The sequence below is a fragment of the Sparus aurata genome, chromosome 18 (assembly GCF_900880675.1).
Source record: "Sparus aurata chromosome 18, fSpaAur1.1, whole genome shotgun sequence".
NCBI classification, from domain to species: domain Eukaryota; kingdom Metazoa; phylum Chordata; class Actinopteri; order Spariformes; family Sparidae; genus Sparus; species Sparus aurata.
The window spans coordinates 30,221,242-30,244,435 of NC_044204.1; the positions used below are offsets into that span (position 1 = coordinate 30,221,242).

The 23,194-nt window shown below is 41.0% G+C and overlaps 2 long non-coding RNA genes across 2 annotated transcripts in view; one reads left to right on the forward strand and one right to left on the reverse strand.

Moving 5' to 3' along the window:
- Positions 1–10,575, reverse strand: part of LOC115568550 (uncharacterized) — an 83,061-nt gene extending 72,486 nt beyond the window's left edge. Inside the window, exons 1-2 of the long non-coding RNA XR_003981423.1 lie at positions 10,203–10,575; positions 8,876–8,960 (exon numbers count right to left, since the gene is read on the reverse strand). This is a non-coding gene — a long non-coding RNA (uncharacterized LOC115568550). The remainder of the gene's footprint in view (positions 1–8,875; positions 8,961–10,202) is intronic.
- LOC115568551 (uncharacterized) lies at positions 10,103–22,609 on the forward strand. Its single transcript, XR_003981424.1, has 3 exons — positions 10,103–10,476; positions 11,339–11,384; positions 21,276–22,609. It is a non-coding gene; the product is annotated as an uncharacterized LOC115568551 (long non-coding RNA).
- Positions 22,610–23,194: the final 585 nt, after the last annotated feature.

A 23,194-nucleotide genomic window follows, 5' to 3' on the forward strand; every position in this document is an offset into this window, starting at 1 on the left:
GCATGCTAATATTTGCTAATTAAAACTATAAACATACCTATCATTAACTCGATGATAGACGGAAAGTTGAGAGGTCACCAACGTAAAAACAATTTATCCTGAGGGGGACATGAATGTCTGCACCAAAAAAATAAATAAAAAATAACAAGCTTGTAGAGTTGGACATATTTAACTGGATACGTGAAAACTTTACATGCCTGTGGAGCTGCATGAAATCTTAGATGATCACCAAAGTTAGTTTGGTTCATGCTCTGGGCATGATAAATATGTGTACCAAATTTCATAGAAATTTCTAAGGAATTGTCGAGACATTTCACTAACATCTACCTGCTGCTGTTGCTAGAGGTAAAGTGAGGTAATCACAAAAATCAGATGGTTTCATCCGCTGGGGAATTTCACATCAATCTATCTGATAGTTGAGATATTTCAGTCTAGATTAAGCTGATGGATCAACTGTCATCATTCCTGGAGCCGCAAAATTGTAGTTTACTTAATATTGTAGCTCCAGTAATCATTATCAAGCTGCTGAACACTAGAAAGAAATTTAAAGCTCAAAATAACAGTTTTTGTGTGTAAAGTTGACATTAAGTAAAACTGCATTTGGCAGAAACATTTGTCATCATGTCTGTTCAGTGCAGGTAGTGACACAACCGAGTGAAATCAACAAGCCCACTCACAACTGATCAATTCTAATAAGATGCTCTAATCAGAAAAGATCAGCCTCCTCATCACTCAACAGAAATGCTCAAGTCAGCACAGTTGTTTGTGTCTTTTACCTTTGTGTAGCAGAACCTGGATCGAAAGTCTACAAAAGCTGGTCAAAAAACATCAAAATGTTTACCTGACAGCCACGGCCATTAACCTTTACCTTCAGTTGCATCTCGCGTAAAAATTCATTCGCTGCAGTACGAGAACATGCCTCTGGATATGTAAATCAAGACCTCGTCCATTAAGAAACACTTCACCAGTGACAGGTAGCCTTTCCAGAGCTTATAGTGCATACTAAGCATGCTGCACATTAATGCACCACAGCTGCTGAGCATGCATGTAGACTATGGATATGTCCAGATGCACTGAGATCCAGACTGCATACAGTACACGTAATACTTACATATAATGCAGGCTTCAGTCCTCACTGCTAAGTAATCAGAAAATGTTAAAATGCAGTGTGTCAACATTTCTGACTTGGATTTTTAGGTGGGACACAAAAATAGTGTAGATAACTGTGTTTACCTTTAGCTATCATACATATGATTTCCACAAATGTCATGGTAAGTAGGTGGTATATTTTGAAATTACCCTCCAGAAACTTCAATAGTTACCTCACAATTTATTGGAAATAACGGCAACATGATTTAATGATAGTATTCTCCAATAAGCAGTTAATGAATAGCTGGTAAATTCTTTAATATATTTAAATATACTTCAGCTGGTTTCTGCTCAACTTCTCCTGATCATGCCATTTAAATTTCCAACTCACTCCTGTAGAACTTGTAGCTAACGTCAGCAGACCACTAAATTAAAGTGAGTTGATGCATCTTAAGTTTCAGCAAGTTTCTTCTGCAGGTCAGCATCTATTTACCAATTGCTTATTGGAAAATAGCAGAACAATTTCATCAAGTCATACTGAGATAATTATTGTAGTAACTTGGTGGTTGATTCTAAAAAAGAATTTCAAATATATTGCTTGGTAATTACCACCTACTTACCATGAAATATGACCAGACCTGTAAAATGTCACAAAAAACTTAAAATCTTATCAAGTATGTTTATCAACACAGTTAATTACACTTCAGACACAAACACATGGAAAGTGACATTTCACTGAGATATAGTGACTTGTTTTTAGTGTCATGTCCCATTGGCAGATTTTCACTTATTACAAGCACGTATTGTACATATTGTAATCATTGTTTACTCCTTTTTGAATTGGCATGTTCACAGTTTGACAACATCACACATGCTACGCTCTCATTATATTGTTTATCTAAATAAGAGCCTCAGTGAGTCAATGTGTTGAAACGTTCTAGGCTTTGCATGGGAGCCACTCTTCCTCCCAAACCCCCACTGGGACCACTCAGGGAAGTGTCTGGTTAACGCACAGAGCTGACATGTCGTGATAGACAAGAGGTGCACCCCTGAGCCCCAGCAGACCCAAAAGACGCCCAAGGTTATATCATCAAGCCTGGGTCAGCTGTATAATTGGGCCGGGGGTCACCGGGAGGATATGGAGCGTGACAATGAGGCTATAGAGTTACAGTTTGTAGCCGGGCAGTGAGTACCGCCGGTGGGGCATTGCTGCAAAGCCAGACGTCCCTTTAAAGAGTTCAAGGTCCATCTGCGAGAGCGGCTCCAGTCCTGTTCACTGTCACTGCTGGAATGTGTGTCACTGCCTGCCAGCCACCAGTAGGCTGCTGGGAGAGTGGGGGTGGGTGAGGGAGACGCTGGGTATGTTGGGTTTGTTGTGAGACTAAGAAATCTGGGATGAGGAGCGAGGTACCACGGATAATGAGTGTCAGATACTCTCAAGAGATTCTTTAAATTATTGACAACATCCCTTTAGTGAGAGAAAAAGCAGTGCATCTAAAAGATCGGAAGCATACGTGCTCCACGCCTAATTCAACGTACGTATATATGTATGTATGTATGTATGGAACAGAAACAGACCGCAGGAGTAACATCTGGATCACTCTTGGCACGGAGTCCAAGAATCAACTTCTGCCACATCATAAAAGCCTTAACTGCATTTGGCTCTCCCACAATACCACCAACAAAGCCGACAGAACCGCTGACAAACCCACAATGATGGATATTACCCAGCACACTGCTGTCGCTCAACCACCTGGACTCCACAGACTCCAATTATACAGAACGTGCAAACTGTGATTGCAAATTAAGCACACATGCAACGAGCAGGTGGTGCAAAAGTTTTGATTACATTTTTTATTATTTTTTTTATCAGTGTTTATCTTCAGTTTATAGCAACAAGAAGATGATTCAAAAGGGTGTGTGAGAGTGAGAGTTTCAGCCAAGACTGACTCACTCTTTCCAAACAGTTTGTATATTTAGTATTTTACTAAGGTCTACGTCTTATGATTACTTTTTATATTAAATATTATACCAGTTATTTTCCTAATAAATCAATTATTCTTTTGGCCAACGTGTCAGCAAATATCTTTTATAAATGTCCACCACAGATTAGGTCTAACAGCAAATAATAATTTCTAGTGCTGTTGAATAATTGATGATTTACTTTCAGTTGATCAAGAAATTAATTAATCAGTTAATTTTAATTTCAAGTCAACTTTAAACTTTAAAACCAGACCTATTTACTGTAGCTCACATGTTTCGATAACATCACTGTGACGTTTAAAAGTACTTTTTGTTCCCGATTTTCAGATTTAGTTATTTTCTGAGCAATAGTGGTTTTATTGGATCGCCAACGGTACAGACATGACAGGAAATGAGTGGAGAGACAGAGAGATGGGAGAATGATCTGCAGCAAAGGTCCCCAGCCGGAAACAAATCGAGGATGTTGTGGTTCATGGCTGTTACCTTAACCCCGAGACCACCAGGGCAGCGCGCTTCACTTCATTATTCTTATCATTGCATTCAAGATTGGAATTATTATCCCTGCAAGGCGTAAACCTGGAGGGGATCATTTGTTGGGTTGGGTCTGTCTATCGACTAATCTAGCATGCTACTTGAGTTGACACAGCTTCACATGTTGTTGTGCACATTTTTTACTGTAGGCTTGAGGAACTCTCGTGATTGCAGTTATTAAACAGCTTTTGTATTGACTTCTCTGTTTACGCCGCCACTGACTGCTGCATCGACTCCTCACTCATCTTAACTGGCCGGTAGCGGGCTGCAAATCATCAACAATTGTTTCAGGTGGTTTCTGCTAGCATCTGTGCAACAAAAGGATTTTTTCTGGCAATTGGCCCAACTGAAAACAAGGCTTATCCAAGTTTCTTTTTCTCTATTGTTGTGTCCTCAAAAACTGACATTCATAGAAAAGTTCAGTCTCATTTTGAACCAAAGCGTTCCAATATGTCATGATTCACTAAAGTTAGACATTTAAAAAAAAGATCCTATTGTAATTTACTGTTAGACCAACTGAGGTCTGCACACGCTGTTAAAACAGTGATTACTTTAGGAAATAATGGCAAACTGTTTTAAAAAGTCACATTGTAATAATTAATCAAAGCTCACCTTTCCAGAACTTCTTTAAATCTGTGACTGATGTTGTTTTTCCTTTTAAATTATGTAAAGTTTCTTTGAATACCATGAAAAGTCCCACATAAACTAAATGTATTATGATAAGTAAACTGCTGGTCAGCCATTTCTGGAAAGATTCATGCTGAAGATGCCTGATATAATCTTCTCTCTGATCCTGTTGACAGCCTCTTCTTCAGCTGCTAATCTTACATTAGCTGCTTCTATTGTTTTACAGACAAGTTGCTGGTCAGCACTGAATGTCCTGAGATCCTGATTCAGGTGATAGATGTATAGTGAATATACTGATGTGATGAGCTTAAAAGAAAATTGCAACTTAGCGTTACTGGCTATTATTTACCACAGCTAACGTAAGTTGCTACATAATACAATGCTGAAACAGCTAACACTAGATCCTTAATTCAGCAGCAGACTCGTCCCTCTGTTGGTCCGTTTCAACAGCAAAAAGAAGCAAGATAACTGTTTAAATATCAAAATGGCACAGAGTGGCATTTCACTCTCTAATGATCCTGCCCTTAAATCTATGGTGGACAACCGGCTGCAGGGAGATGTTCAAGTTTTAAAGAGGTCATCGTCACTGTGAAAAATTGGCTTAAAGATTGTGTTTGTGTGTGAAAGAAACTGCATGCACAATTCTGCATCTGCTTCTGAAGCGAACACAAGAACTCCTGAATGCAAACAGAGCCTGGAGCCAGGTAAGAGGCAGCAACAACAGTCTATAATGCACCTCAGCTGTGTTAACACCAGCAGCTCTGCAGCGGCGACGGATCACTGGAGTGGTCGTAAAAACAAAGCCAGCACAAACACAGACCAGGGGGAATATGCAAAACAGAACAGAGTGACATATAGAAAAAGGAACTGGTAGCTGCATGATTTGCCAAGATTCACCTCTGCTGTACAAGTGTTTACTGTATTTTTCTTTAAAAACATTAAAAGGAAATGACAATGGTGTGCAGTGAATTTGCACCTTTCTCTGAACTTAAGTGCCTTGTCAATCAGCCAAGACTTCCTTGAGGATTATTCTATACACTGTGCAGCTTAGCCACATTAGCTTTAGCTCACAGGCCGGGAACAAAGCGAGTGCACTGGCCCGTAGCCTAATATCATCAGGGTCATAACTTTCCCATCATTAGAACGTTACACATTGATGACGGATGGACTTAGAATATAAACTGTTAACTTCCTAAAGCCCTTACTTAAGTGTTGTCTTTGGGGGCCAAGAGGACACTTCCTTTCCTATTACACAGAGAAATGTTGGCACCCGTCTCCCTGCCATTCTTTCTTAATCGTGGTTACACGAGCATGGAGGTGTGTTGTCTGTGAAGAGGTTTGGGAACACTAGCTAAATTGAATCTTTAAAGTCACATATGAGGTGGTAAACAAGGAACCCTCTGGGATTTTATGTGACATTTTAAAGCCAGGCATTGTGTTGTGCTGTCATGTTTTAAGGTGCTAAAACTTTTTATTGAGCAATGACTCTGCAGGAATGTTTTCTATTGTTTGGATGCTTGTAACATAAAAAAAAGGTCCTCATGCCTTCCTTTAGTTTTTGTTTTTTTTTAACAACAAAGGATGTAAACAGTTTCAAACTAAAATCTAAAGCATCCAGTTGTCCTTGAGGTTTTTCTCTCATAGCCCTATCTGTAACCACGCCACATACACATGTACACGTGGCACGCTCGGCGGCGAGGAAGTGAGTGAGCCGATCATACGGGTGTCACCCACAACGACATGTTTATCAGCTGTGAGCATGGAAAAGATTATCTGATAACACATCCTGGACTTTGCAAAGATCGTTGATGAAATTCAGTCAAGGTCACGTCAGCAAGGCCCACTCCTCTTCTCCCCTGACCCAAAGCACTTAAAGAAACAATTTGCTGCTGATCTGGGGAGCCGTGCAGTGTTATTATCTTGTTAGAGCCAGTTAAGAGGCCGAGTCTCTGAGGGCTGATCTGATCCTGTCAGGAAGGCGTCACTTCGCTCTGTGGGCTGCCATGCGACCACAAAGGCGTTAACGGTTCAAACCTCTTGGCCACACGGACACTCAATGACAGACAACAACATGAGTCACTTCACTACCCTCAAGGTATTTCCCTGATCTGTCAAGAGCCTGAATGTTTTTGTCTGAGCCTTCTGACAATATTTAGAAAGCCATTATTCACTTGCTAAATCTATTGTCACTAAGTCGATGTTTATATAACGATTTACAGGCCAAAATTAGACAATGCAGTTCTGGGGACATGGAGGCTTTTGCATCAGCTATGTGTAAGTTCAAAAATAGTAAAATTAATGTAGAAGTTAGTCTTCAATTTGGTAATAATAAAGGTCTGCACCATACAAATTATTACTTAAAATACACCTCCCTCAGCAGCCTTTAGCAAAGAGTCTTTCTTTTAATAACAGTTGTAATGGCGGAAGGATAAAAGAGACTCGGAGCCGGAGAAAAACTTTGATGTCTTTTGATGATTAAACCAAGATTAGAGTGCCTGTGACAGACCTCATCCACAGCTCGCTTATTATCTGGCTGTACAGCTGTATCCATATTAGATGAGGGCACATTGTCATTCTATGCTGCATATAATGGGATTTGATGCTATTCACACACAATTGCTTATAACAGAAACACTGAACTGTTTAGGTGCTGACTGTGGTAGAAGAATTTCCCTGAGATGAATGTTTGCCAGATATTTTTGGTGGTGCTTTAATGACCACCATCATGTGTGACACAAAATTGAGAAAACCTAAAGAAATGCTCCTCCATTCAGTGCTCATACGTCTTCTACAGAACGCCGAGCCGGAATAACGCTGCAGCATTCCCGTGTTGAACTGGCTGTGGTACAAGGGGCTTAAGTAGATACAACATAGCAGTTTACTTAGCAGTACAACCCATAACAATTCAAAAGTTGAATAAGTTCATACTGGAAGCATGTATAATTCTGACTGAACGGATGAGTAAAGTTTCAGCAGCCTTCTGCGTTCATTTGCCTGGAATTTTGGCAAAAACAAACTCAAAACAACATGAGTCAGAAAACAGCGGTCGTGTTGTTACTGGATTTCTGTTCCACTTGAAATAGCATAGAGAAAAACAGAACTGATTGCTGCAGGAGCTGGTACCGAGCCATTCAAAGGGGAAGACAATGATGTCGTGACACACACTGACCTATAATTGCCAACAGCAGAGTGCCGAGGGGCAGTGATTGGCTGGCTCGTACAGGGCCCTGTGGCCTTAGAGGATGAGAGCCATCATGCAATTGCACAGGATCAGCAAATCACTGTCAGATGCCCACCGGCCACACCACTCCAAACCGAAGCTATTTTTCCATCAGCATCAGAGGGTTTATGGAAAACAATAAACGCAAAATGGTCACAATAAACGAGAAAATAATCCTTCAGGCATGTTTCAACAAAAAGTATAAAAGTCAAAGGAACTTCTTTGATTCATCTTTGACGATACTGTACTCTGCAGCGACGTCAGCCTTGAGTCACGCATTGAAAAGTAATACAATACATGAAAAGTAACAGGACTTAAGAAATGTTGGCTCATGAGTTTCATTCATTAAGTAGCAGAAAAGGTCTGTTTGTTCATGGCTAATAAATACATTAGTGTGGACACAGAGACATCAGTCAGCGAGGAAGCATTTGGGCGATGTCCAGGCATTTCTAATCTGCCAAAATAGATTAGGTGAACTCTATTTAAACCATAATGGCAGATTTCCTTAAATCACTGCCAAAAACTCCACAGTTTAACCAGCTTTTGAAGATGTTTCGAGAAAACTGTTCCTATTAGCCCGTCAGGCAGTTTCTGATGTCTTAATGCAGGTCAGCTCCCAGACCTGCAGCTGCACAGAGAAAGACGGACCGGGAGAAGGCGGGAGGGGGTTCGTGGAATAAACCCAGAATCAGCAGCTCTGCCGCTGCCTCCTTTCTTATCTGCTCGCACAGCCAGTTGAGAAGCACACAGACACAGCGCTGTCAGACACAGCCAAGCTTTCCTGGCATCTCTCCCCCCACTAACGGAGAGATGAGTTTGTCCTCCCATCTACACCTCTGTGTGAAGCCCAGCACACATCAAGCAGCAGCAGCAGCAGCAGCAGCCAGGAGCACATTTAATTGGCCAGCTGTCTGAGTGGTCAGAGTCACTAATTACTTCAGAAGCGGCAGACAGCAGTTTTTCCAACAGTTGCTCGAGCCATACAGGAGCAAACATTAAAACACAAAAGAGTGCAAGCATGAGCCATATGCAAATATCAGAGAATTGTCCTTGCCCTTACATTCCCGCTGGAGCAAATCTGCACTTTCTCATTTCTCCTTCAGGACGTTAATTGATTAAAAATTCAACATATGGTAATACAAAGCTTGTGAGTGAGGCTCCGCTCGCAGGCAATAGATGCAGTCGAGTCCCCACAGTAAATCAAAGTGATGTCTTATCAACTAATTATCTCCCCTGAATTGTTTATCAAACACAAAGCCTGAAGTCTTTGCTCCCCTTTCTGTGCGAATCTCCGTGTGACTCGTATGTGCAACGTGTGCACATGGGGTACTTTATGTATGTGTGTGTCGGGAGGTGACATCTCTGGCTAACATTGCGTGTAAGGCTCGTAAACACAGACATCAGCAATATACAAAGCACACTGACCGCGGATGCCACCGGGAGACACAGTGGAGATGAGTCAGGAGGGCCGGAGGGCGGAGAAAATGATGAAGGGCCAGGAGGGTTAATGCTGAAAAAGAGCACACATTGCTTTTATATGAGATGCAATTACAATTTTCAGTGATGGTTCAATGCACTTCTAATAAGTTCTGGTTGCTAAATGAAGGTAACGCCATGGGATTTTATACCCCACTGTACCTTTGTGTTGTTTTTACCCAAAAAGAAGTAGGGCAACGTTCCTTTACATTTAGTTTAAACTGGCGAGAGAAAAGTTATTAGCTTTAATATATTATTATGAAGTAAATATACCTCACTTTCAGCTTCTGGGTACAAATTCCCCCAGTAAAATTAGGGCTGACTGATCGAGTCAGACTGTCACCTTGGCTGCCCTGGATTTCTATCTGCTTCCACATCTCTATTATAGGCTGAATTAATAGATGAACTTAAAATACGTTACGTAGAGAGCTAGACAGCCATTCTTCAGCAACATAAATAGACGGAATAAATAGATCAATACACTTTGATAAACCTAGAGGGTAATTTACATTTATGGTACCATAAACGTACTCAATGACTCAATACTTAAAATAATCAGAGAGAAAAAATAATTATCCATCTATCAATGATGACAGCAGTTTCCAAAATGCGTAAATCTCTGACCCATTTCCATGAACGCTTCTCTCTGTGTTTAACATCAAGATACACTGATATCGCTTACAAGACATCTAAAATTAGCAAGATTATGTGATTTAATTTTCAGTCACTATCGTTGGTTTGGATTAAGATGCAATGTTTTAGAAAAGCAAATGCTTAACAGTTAGCTAACATTAGCTGTCTGTCTGCAGCACATTGATAATCATACATAACAACCTGCAGGTTGAGTCAGCTAATGACCAGAGAACACTTTACTGACACATTTAGTAAAACTTCATAAAATAACCTTTCTTACCACAGTGATACTTAGCTACAGTCACAATCTCTATCTGCATGGCTAATATTTTTGTGAGCTAGCTAACTTTAACATTTACATTTCGGTTGTGTTGGACTGTATAATAAACCACTTATACTTAAGTTACATGACTTACAAATCAATGTGTTATCATTCAAATCAACTAAACGTTTTTTCTTGTGTTTGGAAAGTTTATTTCAAAAAGTAAAGACTCTTACTAGTTAACATATACTCAGCCGTTAGCATCTGGTGTTAGTGAAAAATGTTTGTGATAGCTTTAATGTTTATAACTATTTTTAACAGCTATTGTAAGTGTCAGACATTGGTAATACGGAGACAATATTGCGTTACTAAAATACTCACTCAGTAGTAAAGTGTCCAGGTGTTCCTCAGTAGGTTATTCCTTCTTGTCGTATGCTCTTCATCCTTGCTAACGTTAGCTTTAACGGTTAGCAAGCGCGCAAGATGGCGTCCGTTTTTCCGTTTGTCTGAAAGTAGAGATTTCCGTTCTCCCTCAGAGGTTGACTGACTTAAAAAAGGTAACCTATTAAAACTCTGAAATAAAATACAGTAATTCAAGCAGGATCCATTCTGAAAAGCTGAAGACATCTTGTTCAGAGCAGAGAGAGGCGTTCAGGTGAGCTTCTTGACACACAGAGGAGATAATGGGGAGCATTCAAGCTAGCTTATCTGTAACGTTAACGTTAGCTTCTTTACAACTTCACCACCAGTGAGATTTGAAATTTGTATCTCATATGAATAATGTTGCAGAGAAAAACATCAAATAAATTAAAGAATGTATTTGATTTTTATGACAGAGTTTTTTTACATTTTATTTAGATAATAAAGATGTTGGCTAACTCTTTGTCTTTGTTCTGTATAAGTATAATATACATTGAAAAACAGCACTCCACATTATTATTGTACCTATAAAAATAACAGAAACAGAATGGGATGAGAATTGAAAAGACACTGCTGTGCTGAAGTCACACTGTATTATTTTACCTGATGACTGACAATACTGATAGATAACCATCATTGTTAAAGAAACACATACTGTAACCATACCAACCAAATATGAGAATAACTGTACCAAATGAAATGTTTGACATAGAAACTAAATGTAAATTATCGCAGAGGTGTTTATAAAAGGTTCTGTGATTGGACAGATCCAGGATCAGATTTTTGTAATGCTTTATTGACACGTTTAATGTACAATTAATAATCAGACTGTTACCAAATCAACTCCGAATCACTCCACTAAGGAAAAAGACTGAAACTGTGGCGTGTTAAATGAATCATGCAAGACTAAATTACTGTAAACATTGTGTAGTTGAAATCCGCCTGGCAACAACTAACTCAGAAGGGAAGAGACAGCTGTTGCGTGTGTTTCTTGCCTTGAACAAACTGCCATAAGAACACATTATAAATCCTCTGTCCTACATAATAATGAAAAATTCAAATTTAAACTTCATTGTCTCCACTACGTGACGGAACAGAGCACTGACATCCAGCCAGGACGTGTTCCTGCTTCGCCTGCAGCAGGTAAACATTACACACTGCATAGATCAACCCACAGCCAACCAATCACAGGGAGGGACAGCAGAGGGATATCCAGAGTACACATCCACTGATAAGGACGACACCGGATTAGGGATGATTTGACATGAGTCAGATCTCCAAAGGTTAGATGTGTGGGCGTGTACACACATTAGCGAACACACAATCCACAAAAAACGTACACGAGAATATTTCAGAAGTCTCTTTTACTAATGATATTCCCTCCTGAAACCATCCTATATATCACAATCAGGTCATTCCACAGTTATTGTTCAGTGTTATTTACAATGAAGGAGCTCTGGGGAGGCTGATGAAAAATAATGTATTTGATTTGGGCCGGTGACGTTCCAGACATGCAGCTCACACAGGGCCGTCCCTTCAACAGCTACTCCACTCATGTAAACATGACCTCAGTTAGACTAACAGCAGCCCGAAAAAAAAATGTAAAAGTAATCTCATTCCAAGAGGACCCGCTATAAAACCAGACCAGGCAGCCACTTTGAAAATCCCCAAGTATGTGTGCACCAAACACACGGCTTAGCAGCGATAGAGAAAATTCAGTGGCACATTCTCAGCTTAAAGATAAATCATTGGTCCGCGTGGATCAGCGGGCTGGAGGTGGACACCATGTGTTCCTGTCATCACGGGTTCAAAACCAGCTCATGACCTCTGCTAGACATCATCTGTTTCCTCCACCGAATTTCCTGTCATGTTCCACTGAGTACTATCTAGTGAAGCGGAGGTTTCCTGAGTGGATAGTACTGATGTTTCTCTTTGCATTATTCCTTCTGCTGCTGCCATGCATACCGTAACAGGAACAGATCCGCCATCAGTCATGGCACGGAAAACCTCAGCGACGCGACTCTGACAAGATACCTCAAGCTGAGCAATTTATCACAGGGAAAAAACATAATTTTTGTCAAAGTCTGTGTTTAATTTCATTCCCCTGTGAACGAGTCGAGTGTCTTCGTGTTAGTGTGAGCATTGTTGCTGTCAGCCACCTGAAGAAATGGAAGTGGCCTCCGGGAAAAAATCCCTCAAAAACACGTCAGTTTACAAACTTTGTCACGTTGATGTCTCCTCATTCGGGGAGTTATTGTTCTACAGCAGAGTACAGTTAGTTAATTTCAAGCTAGGCTGCAACAGTTTTAGTAAAATATTAAATATCTTGTACGACTGACTTTGTGAGGACGCGGCTGTGAGCATCATGAGCAGGAACTAAAGTCTTTAACTTTTTCATTATCAGACCAACTTTATGACCTTTCTCTGAACATAAACATGTGTTTTAAGTGTAATAACGTTAGCATTAATTAGCAATACGCATTAATCGTGCTACATGAAGGTATGGTTTTATATAAACACTTTATTTTTATCCAAGTGGAGAAAAACAACCTCGACCCCTCCCGGCAGTTCCAGGTAGTGTTATTGTTGGTGCCGCTGTCACAAAAAGAACTGGATCACTTTCGATTTCTACTACAACCACCAGCAACACCAGACAAAACACGAGTTTATTCATTAATTTAATCTATAATAAAGACGAGAGAGCAGAAATTGAGATTTCGTACCCAGTTGCAGATAGAGTAACATAATAAAAACAAGATTGATCTAAACGCATCTTCTTGTTAAAGGGGCACTATTGAGCTTTGGAGAGGTAATTATAACTCAGAATTGTAATATTACCATATTAACAAGGTAATAATACAAACTCAAAAGTATTTATCCTTTCTATAACTGAATAAACAAGCTGTTCTTCTCAAACTGTTTGAAGCTAGAAAGGTGGCAGGGTCAAAAAAATGTGATTCAAATTGAATTACATTCCTCTCGACCTGTATTTGCTTGGTAAATTAGTTGTATATATAAAGTAGTATATATATAAAACGGTTAATTCTCATGGTTGTGCTCAGTGGTCTGCTGTCACATGTCTGCTGAGGTTTGAACCCAGACCGAGGTTCAAAGTTCGATCATTCTTAGCCGCTGTTGAGTTAAAATATATTCAAATACACACAATGTTTTAGCTGCAGTCACACCTCCAGTCCAGACCACAGCAGAGGTCCTCACGTTGTTTGTCTGCTGTGTCCCGATTCTGTGAAAGTAACTTTTTGGTCTCAGCTTACTAGAAATTCACACTATAATGACCTCAGCCACTGGCAGCGCTCCACCTTTCACCGCATGCCAACAACTCAACTCAAAAGGCAACAAAAGGGAAACCCGAAACAAACCACCGGCTCTTTGACACAGTCAGCATCTCCTGAAAAACAGAGCAGCTCTGTTGCTCAAACTGGATATCTGACATGCTATTATCCTGTTAGGTATGCTTCACTTACAGTCCAGACAATATATGAACGCACATGCCAACAACTGCGGCTCAGAGGTCGAGATCAGCTGCTGCCGGCTGTGATTTCAACCAACCAGGGTTTGTTTCTCAGCTTGTAACATGTGGAATATTTTGTACGCCAACGGACATTTGAGGTTAGAAAAATACTAAATGTGTCTATCAGACTGTTGTGTCTTTAATGATGGGATTCACTGGCATAGATGTGTATTTGAATGGTTCAGTTTGCCTTGTAAATGAACTCTGGCCAGCAAAAACTACTTTAATCGTGTTTGTACGACCATCTACAGCACATTTCTCAGAACAAAGCCCGGTTCTTCTGTATTACTCTACAATTTAAAGTCCTCCTTGTCATTTGCACCACTTACATAGTTAATGGTGGTTGGCCATAAATCACATTGTCATAAATTATTTTTAAACTTTTTTGAATGAGGCCACTGCGTACATTTCCACGACCCCGAGGTCATTTCATTTTCAGCATGAGCAAACTCTTCCTCGTATGATGAATGTTTACGGACTCTTGTCAGCGTCGAGTCAGAAGGCGTGAGCTGGGAATGTAAAACACGTTGCAGAGTGCGGACGGCTCTTGGATGCCATGTATCAACACATTCCTGAAATTTGTTTTGACACAACTACAAGATGAGAGAAAGACGGGATCCTGGGTGTTACATGATGTTGGAAATGATAAATGACTGTAGAGTCTTGATTCAGGTCACTGGATACAAACATGACAGAATACAGAAGATATATTTGACATAAAGCAAGAAACATCTGTTTGGTTTGAGCTTATAAGTCACTCTATATAAAGGGTTTATAGCTTTATTAATAAATCAGTTATAGATCAGTTATAAGAAGAAGTATTTGGATACCAGGTTGTAAAATATCTCTTGGGCTGTTACCTGTTAATAATTTACTCTACTGTAGTCGCCTAAATGTAGCAGGAATCTTCCAGGTGAACAATTTTTTCAGTGTCAAGCAGTCGGCTGGACAGCTGAAAACACAAGGTGACGTGAGACGCTACAGGAGGATAAACTCCAGCAACAACCTGGCAACAGGAGAATTCTTCAAAAGTGGACCCATAAATCATTAGTTGGTCATTTATTGACCATTAATAAAGCCATTAGTTACAACTTATTAAGCCTTATAATGGGTTCCTTATCATAAACTGCTAATTATAGAGAAAAAACGATTATGTTTTCCATTTTAGCTGTTTCCCCAGTTCCCATAATTTATGTTAAGCTAAGCTAACCAGGTGCGGGCTGTACTATCAGATTTAACGTCCAAACACAAGATGTATTGACCCTCACATCTAACTCTCCAACACATCCTCGTACCTAAACGACTGAACAGGTTGATTGACAGTCACTCCCAAAATTACATAGATCACCGTTCCCAAAACAACGTGACTGTTGCAGCGACGGAACGACCAGACCTTCATCATACGTTTGCAGTTTGGTTAGGTCTAGGAAAAACATTGTGGTTTTGGGTTTATTATATCATCATGTTTGTGTATGTGACGTTAAATGTTCTCACTGTTGATGTCCGGTTTCATACTGGACTGCTGTCTTCTGGGTCAAAGTCATCTGCTTGTTCATGCCAGCCACCTTATACAGCCTTTATCACAGTTCATACTACACCTGACTTCCTCCTTTGCTGCCGTAATAATTAGTACAACCTCTAGAGGTCTCCACCTGACAAAAATACCTAAATATTGATCGTAAGGACAGTATGAACTCTTCACTAAACAACTACATTTGTCAGTTGAAAGCAGCTTTTTACAATCAATATTTGGGTATTTATGTCAGGTGGAGACCTCTAGTGGCTGGAGCAATTATTAAAGCATCAAAGGAGGAAGTCAGGTGTAGTATGAACTGTGCTAAAGGCTGAATAAGGTGGATGGCATGAACAAGCAAATGACAAACATCAACAGTGAGTAGAAGTCTCCACCTGACAAAAATACCTAAATATTGATCGTAATAAGCTGCTTTCAAAGCCGACTTATGTAGTTGTTTGCCTGATGAGGACAGTATGACCTCTCCACTAGACAACTGATAACCATATTTACCAAAATGTTGAACTTCACCTTAAAAAGCACATCATATACAGCTCCTACATACACAGTCTCTTTAATTCCCACATCAACACAAATATGAAATCTAAATTATCACATGTAGCTCTCTCGATCCTCGAAGCAGCACCACAGCCTCTCACACAGGCTGGATTTCTTCTTATATATAATAAATTGCGGCCTCATATATTCCCTCTGGAGCTTCTCTTGAATGGGCAGACAGATGTTTATGCAGTTACCATGGCGAGGGGCGTCCTTTAGCGAGAGAGCAGCAGAGGTGTCGCACGATCCACATCACCCTTTCAGAGAGTCATTAGACAGACATTGGCCCCGGTCGTGTCAGACGCTGAAATACCATCCTCTCACCAGGGTGGGCACGTTCTGTTGGGAACGAGGACACGCACTGCAAAATATAGACGGAATTTATTTTGATATAAAATGCCATTTCACCCCTGAAAGACTGAAGGGAGATACTGATATCTTCGGCACATGAGGGAAAGTAAATATTCCCACACACGAGAACTACAGTTGAACTTCAGTATTTTAAGTCCTGTGTATTATTGCTTGCATGTTAAGGTTTCCTTTCTCTTGAAGGTAATGTTTGTCCTACAAACCTAATATCCACTTGAATATATTTTCTCATAGAAACAAGCATAAACAGATAAATTTGGACTCAAGGAAGGAAGCTGGTATGAATTTCCTTTGTTTCTAAAGTTAGCAGCGCCTGGAATACATCCATAAAAATTCACAAGGACGTTGTGTGGCCATATTTAAGGAGGCTTAATTAACAATTAACTGGGTTATTACGCTCTCTTAACTCAGTCAGGCAGCACATATGTGTTGTTACGTATGCAGGATACATTGATTGCGGCTAATAAAAGACTTTTGAGTTCCACCATTCACAGGTAATTTCCTATAAAAGTTGCAATGCATGGTTTATTGTTCATTTCATGGTACACAGATTGTTGGATACACACACAGGGCTAATTAAAAACATATAATGTGCCCTTTATTGTTAATATCACGCTGGAGGCTACTGTCAAAAGTAGAAGAAAACATGAACCTTTGACATGTTGTTCTCAGAGTGGGCCAATAAAATCACAGGTTTGTTCGCTCTGAGATCTTTGAGGCGTAGATCTGGCGCTCTGTCGGGCGCCTTCTCCCGACATTTGTCTTCATCTTCAGGATGGCTGCTGGCTCTGGCCGCGCCGCCAGTTCCTCGCCGCTCGTTTGATGATTAAATACATTTTTAGTCATGTTGTAAACTTCCTGTGTGGTTGCACCGTCAGGTCTGTGTTCCACACCGCCGCTCCCCAAAGGCCTTGCATGAACACCATTATTATCCCTTGCAAATTAGCCCAGTTAACCCAGCCCTGCTCCAGCTCACTCTTTGTTAACCCCTCATTTTTCACCGTGTCTGGACCACGGACCAAAGGGTTGTAGGAGCTGGTCCCCCTCCTCCCAGCAGTCCCCCCAGTCCACCCCTGTCCCGGCAGATCCTAACCCCTGTGAATATTAAACAGCACAGACTGCAGGAATGCCTCAGCCAAATTGGCAGCAGATGTTGTTGAAGGGATTTTGGTTGTGAGGTGTTTTTGTCTGCAAACCGAGCCGTAAAACATCCAGTCCTGACATGTCCTCCGGTGAGCCTCGACGGTGAAATGGCACTGGGGCAATATTAGCTCTGAAGCAGCTCTACCGAGGCTCACCGGTGGTTGAACACTCAACCATCCATTTAATGGACACTTATGAAGAAAGGCTTCAGGAGACAAGCTGAACAAAGAGCCTACTTCAGAGTCGGAGTACGACAAAGATTAGAAGTATGTGAGCCGTCCTTCTCATTGTAAAGCACGTGGTAGAAGATTCCAAGATTTAACTGTTGGAAAACCTTCTTAGCGCCAAAACATAATCTCAGCTTGGTTCACATGTTGTTCTACTTTACATGACACTGACTGTTTTTTGTCAAACAAGACAGATTCAAGTTCAAGATGTGGGAATCATGTCAACGTACAAGCAGATTACATTTTAATGTATGCTAAAATATAATTTAAAATACATGCATGTGACCCAAGAGTGGAAAATGTTGCTTACCTGCAGGTCGTGTCAGTTTGAGAGGAAGCAGGCCTGAGATGTCTGGGTGTCTGGGAAAAAGATGAATGACTGCTGCGCAAAGAAAATGATTTCGTAGTTTGTTCCAAATTCTAAACCAGCCATCGCTCCGGGCTACGACTGCCGACATAAACTGTGACACATGTGATTTCTTACTCCCAGCCCAAATTATGATAGTTTGGACTACTGGTGCTCTGGCTCCGAGTCCTCTGAGGCACAGGAAGAGGAATTGGTTATGGGCCCAAATAAGTCAATGAGCGGTAACAGGACTCACAATTTCACAGGCAGAACTAAGTACATGACCTTCTTATTGATTCAACGCTCTGCTAATCAATATCTTTATACAAACAATGGATCAAATAACATGTGAAGTTGTTCTTAGTTACCAACGGACTCTGCAGTCACCCTCAGCTCCATTGAACACTTTAGAGTCCTTCAGCTCATTGTTTTAAGCTTTGACGAACCCGCTGTACGGTACCGGCTCAGCACCAAACAGTCCAAACCCCCAGAAACAGCACCGAGATTCGAATGTGATGCACACGGGCCCAAAACGACTTTTTCTCATGAGCTTACATTTCCAAAGAACTCTCTGTAAAATGGTGGATACATTTTATGGAGCACCACAACCCTGCGAAAGGACTCGTTTCACTATCAGAATTTGATCCATTTGATCCCAGAACCTTTGGAAAGTCCAGAAGACCCGCGGGATTAAATCGTTTTACAAGTTAGCAGAGGGCTGAACCAGAAGGTAGTCGCTTGGCCGGGGGAAGTCTCCAGTGAGATCACTGTATGGGCTGCACAAAGTCCAAGCGGGGTGTCAATACCCAATCAGAGTGGCACATGCAGGAGCGCGTCCACCATCTTGGACAGCATGGTACAGCAAACAAATCACAAGCAGCACTTCAAAACCACCAATTTAATGCCAGTAGAGTTTTGAATTTGTAGTTCTGTGTGTGGTTTAGACAAACAGGGTCATTTTAGAACCAGGAAGTCAAATCTTTTTGGGCTACATGAGCCACTGTCTTGGACGTAATCCCCACATAACAGATCCATTCAAACAGCTGATGGATGAAGTTAGAATCTAGCTTTTGAACAAAGTTGAGAATTTAGCTTTTATCGAGGAAGATATTTTCCTCAGGAGCTGGTGGAGACCAAAACAGAGGTAAAAAGACGAGTGAATATTGATCTTAGATTCCTAATAAGGACAGATAAATAACTCCAAATGAATGATAATGTTTGCAGAGAAGTTCACCTTATAAAAGATGCTGTTAGACTCTGAGAGGTCTCTGCCGGTGCAGTTGATATTCTGTGTTTTGAATCAGCAGCATTACAGGGTGAAATATCACGGCAGTCTCATCACGAAGTTAAATAGAGTGTGTTGTAGCTAAAAACATAAGGTTAGAAACTGAAGGAGTTAAACTATCGTCGACAGACAGCGATGCAGCTTCATGAGCACAAGCCGCCGCTCTCTCCCAGCCGTCATGTTTACATTTAAAATAGTGGCAGCAACTGCTTCCTGTCTGAAGACACCTTGAGTTGATAACATGTCAGTGTTGTGTTTACAGCCCCCAAAAAAAACTAATTAAATGCATGTTTGATAAATCATAAATAAGGCACATTTTTGGACCCATTTAGTTGATTGTAGTGCATTACGTGAAGCTGAAGGCCCTTCTGGTGGTCTGCAGAAGCACTTATGTGTCCTTCACTTTCTTAAACTCTATAAGAGAGATTAGTGTATACAGTACACTGTAATTCAATGAAATTCATTCTTATAGTGTATTTATGTGCACTCGCTGCTATTTCTCAAAACAGAAATGCCCGAAGAATAATCATTGTAAGTGCTGCGGTGGGTGGGAGGACCTGGAACTGATAAGAGACCATTACAACCAGCACATAAGTTCCAGTATGTAGGATAAGTGCAGGGGGCAGCACATTTACTGACAGGCCGAAGCTTAACATGAGAACTAAATTCAGGGGTGGCCAAGATCCACGCAGGCCATCTGCCAAGAATCCAATACAGCAAATGGTCGGATCCGTGTAAGCCCTAAGCTGACAATGAAGTCACTATGCTTAAAAAGATGCGAACATCCTTTAATGGGTATGAAAGCCACTGCAGCAGAATACAAATCCAGGCTGTTTTCTCCGGTGTTCCCTGTGGCCCAGACTTTTATCTGCTTCCCTCCAGCACGCCTTGTGAAGTTGATTAATTGAACAGTCTGGGACAAAAGAGAAACTTTTATCAACTTTGGCTGTGACTAACCCTCTTGTGTGGAGTTTGGGGAAATTAAAAAAAAAAAAAGAAAAGAAAAAAAAAAAAGCTGCTTTGCTTTATCTCCTCATCGCGAGACGAAGGCGCTGAAGTGTTTGCCAAGAAATAAAAGGTATCAAAATGTGAAGTTGTGGGGGGTGTTTGCCACCTGCTTCGGGACAGGCTTCGACGGGGGAGTGTGTCGGGGTAAACGCGGGGTCAGGCCTGTCAGCAGTCGCTCAGTTATACAGGCCGAGTGGGACTGCAGATATGAGGAGGGCAGCAACCACGGCGATGACATGATGAGGGACCCAGGGGTTATACTGTCACACCACCGCCATCTTCATTCAGCACAGCCTGGCATATAAACTGTGTGCGTGTAAACATTCCTTTAAGGAGTTTTTCTCTCAGGACTCCGAGATGCTCCCACAGTGGAAGCCTGTCCACGACCCCAATAAAAAAAGAGGGATGCCCACTTCCTGCTACCCCTCAGGCGTGCCAGTCCTGCCTCGGGGGAGAAGGGGGCCCCCATAATTTATTATTTGTTCCCCTCTTGTTAAGGAAATACTTTCTCAATAGCTCTCTCGCCTTTGTATATTTTTACTGTTCTTATTTTCTTCCTTGATCCAACCCCGTCCCCTCTTATTTATTTGCTTTCTAAACACCAGCTTGGCTCATTACGACCGAGCTGCCATGAAGAGACTTTTAAAAAAAATGACTCTTGTCCTCACTCAGGACAGTGTTTATTTGTCCGGGTGAACCCGAAGGGAGTTTTGGGGATACCTATGTGTAGGTGACAGCTGAGCCGAGTCGTACGAGCTGACCTGGACCACCATTACCTCAGGCCTTAATCAGATTCCTCTGCTGCAGATTGAAGATATGTAGAACGACACAACGAGCTCACATGTCATAATTTATCAGCCCCGGTCCTGCCACTCTTAATGTAAAGACATTCCTGCACCACGTGAAGTTAATTGGATGTTATGTCCACAGCATATGTTGGACGAAATGGTTTTCCTTTCAGCCACACTCTCATTCATTCCCAGCAGCGACTTTCTTTGTTTGTTGGTGTTGGTTTCGGTTTTTGGCTGCTTTCTCAACCCCCTCCTCCGTCCACAGAAACCATCAAGGCGAAAAAGAAAAGAAAAAAAGAAAAAGGGGGATGAAAAGGCCAATCCACTGGCTGACCACTGATCCATGACTCAGCTTTGAAATTCTCTGCCTTCAAATCAAATTGTCCGGCTTCAAGGAGCAAGAAGTGCCACAGTCCTGCCCCGGGCCACTCAGTGTCACCGGCCAGCTTTGAGGGGTTAACGCGCATTTTTCTCAGTTGTCAAGGACGTGTGATGGGGGCAAAGGAAAACAGAGGCGTTCAGAGGTCACCACACTCACAAATATCACCGGGCTGTGCAACACTTAATTGGGTTATAAAAGAAGCTGCAGAGGCCGGAACGACCAAAGCAACAAATCCAAACACATCATTAACATTTAAGTCTCTTGAATAGTTTGTTGATTTGTCTCATAGTTTTATCACTTATTTTGTTTTTGTAGAGAGTTTATATAAAGCTCATTGCTTTGTTTTACCCAGAGAACATTTTCCCACTGTTGGAAGAGTTTCTTATATCCTGTTGTAAACTTTTAATAGATTATAGACCTTTATTTTGTTGTCGTTAGAAGAATTTGTGTTTTTCTAAAATGCTGTGTTGGCAGCATTGTTCTATGGGTGGCATTTACTGGTCAACAACTTTGGTTCTTACTTTAAACCGTCATTAACTATCTGACTGACTGTTTGTACAGACTTTCGTGCTCCCCAGAGGATGAATCCTGACGACTTGGTGATCCCCTGTCTGTTGATCCGAAGCCACCATGGATCTGTAACGTGTGTGTTTTGGTGAAATGTTGTAAATGTAAATAAAAGAAGAATGCAGAGTTTTGCCTTTTTGGCAGGTAAAATCACGCAATACAACACAATTTTTCTGATGACTGAATATGTGAAAAAGTAATGACAGTCCCATCAACATTAGCTTTACTTTGTGTTCAGCGCTAATTCATGTTAGCTAAGATGCTAAAGGAAGATTGTTTACATGACAAACATCACACATTCTACACATGCTAACATTAGCATTCAGCACAAGACGTGTCAGACTACGTCCTCACGGAGCTTTCTAATGTGGCTCAGTTGAAGTCATTTTTGTATATTTACACTTTTTTATATTCATTCTGCATTATTCTGGTGCCTTTATAGCTAAGAACAGCCTTACTCTGCCTCTGATTGGTTGCCTTTGCTGTTTGGGTTCGTTAGCTTTAGGTATGATGATAGAGATTTACAAGTCAGAATATAAGAGCCAATCAGAAGTAGAGTGAAGACTACGTGGGATCCATAATGAGGCGACCTTTATGTGAGTTTAGATGTTTATTGTCGAGGCTGTCGATCATGTTTTCTTATTGTTTGGCATTTGCTGACTACTATTACCTGCACTAGTACAAAATAAGTAGGATGCAATAAAAATGCAAATGTTAAACCTGCGCCTGTTCCCGGGTATTATTAGAGTTTACTTCGCTGGATATTTGAATGCTTAGTCACAGGGATTAGTTGCTGTCAAACTAATCTTTTAAACTAAACTTCAATTCTCTCGCACAGCTGTCTGAAGAACACACTTCCTGCGCAGAAACACGTCTACAAAAGCAGGATGGATGATGAATTTCCTGGAAGTCTAAACTTTACTTTTCTTGTCCGGTCTTTTTTTTTTTTTTTTTTGATGGATTTCCTTGATTTCCATACAGTGAACTGACTTTTTCCCAAGAGGCACGGCAGCAGAAGATAAAAGCAGGGGAGCCGAACTCTTAGAGGAAGATGATTTTCTTAGATATTTTGAAATTTAACCACAAGGCAAAGACAGAGCAGCCCCATGAGATCAGGAACTTATTTTGTGGTTTGTTGCTGATTTTTTTTCTCTGAGAGATATAGAAAGAAAGCAACGTCTTGATTGAGCTCTGCGGTTCTGGGAAAACAGACACAGCGGCCTCGTCCTGAGCCG